Raw genomic sequence first — 970 nt, 5'->3', positions numbered from 1 at the left:
AAAAGGCACCCTGCTCTTGTTTCTGGGCATTCAGCCTCTGGTTTCTAAGAGGGGAAGGCAAATTCCTGAAATGGGCATGGTCCTGTTTCCAGCGGAGAGGTGACAAAGCAGGGAAGGATGCTGTACAAAGAGATGGCACTTTATGGGCACGTAAGGGAATAAACTGGGGGGGTGCATGTGGATGTTTTGAGTATATCCAACCTACTCTCGTTCCGTGCTTGACTGGCGATGATCTATGAACGTGGATTCCTGTCTCCTCTGGGTGTTGCTGTCCTGTTGATGCTATGGACTAGTCTGCTCTCTGAGCCTGGCTGAGAGTATCCTGCACTGTGCACCTTTTGGGTAAACTCTTGTAAAGGAAAGGCCCATATCCTGACTGAGTCTTTCTTGGGGTGTTTGTTTGTTTGTTTGTCTTTTGTGTTTTGTTTTTTTGTCTGTGGTTTTTTTTTCTTCTTCAGCAAACAATTTAGAAACCTCACATTGTGAAACAGCTGCACCTCCTGCTATTGCTGAGAAACGATGCCTAGAATTGATGGGAAGGAAGGATTTACCCCCATGAGTTCCTTTTTTAACTTCTGCACATCCTTCCTTTCTCCAAGTCTCTACAAACATAGTGCAGCCTTGAGTGCTGCTATTTAAGTACCTACTTGATGGGAGTTGAGAAGAGAAGGCATGTGCTTTTTACCCCATGCACAATTGGACTGCAAAATTGAGGAAGTGTTTTCAATAGCGTGCTTTGAAGGGTGGGATAGAGCAGACAAACGGCTGATCTTATGTCTATATGGGCAGGTTATTAGCAGCAGCACCTGAGAACAGTCTGCACTTGTGGGCTTTGGGGGGTGGGAGGAACTGGAGCATGAGGAATATAAGCTGCAAGATAGAAAAGGAACAAAAGTCCAGCCAGATAAGGCAGGTCAAAGATTCTTGTGTGATTTTTTTTTTTTTTTTTAAGTTGAACTCTTCTATAATT

This window comes from Gavialis gangeticus, unplaced genomic scaffold, assembly GCF_001723915.1.
Source record: "Gavialis gangeticus isolate Ggan-Ray unplaced genomic scaffold, GavGan_comp1, whole genome shotgun sequence".
Classification (NCBI taxonomy): domain Eukaryota; kingdom Metazoa; phylum Chordata; order Crocodylia; family Gavialidae; genus Gavialis; species Gavialis gangeticus.
The sequence above is the reverse complement of the archived record's forward strand: the minus strand, read 5'-3'. Positions refer to the sequence as shown.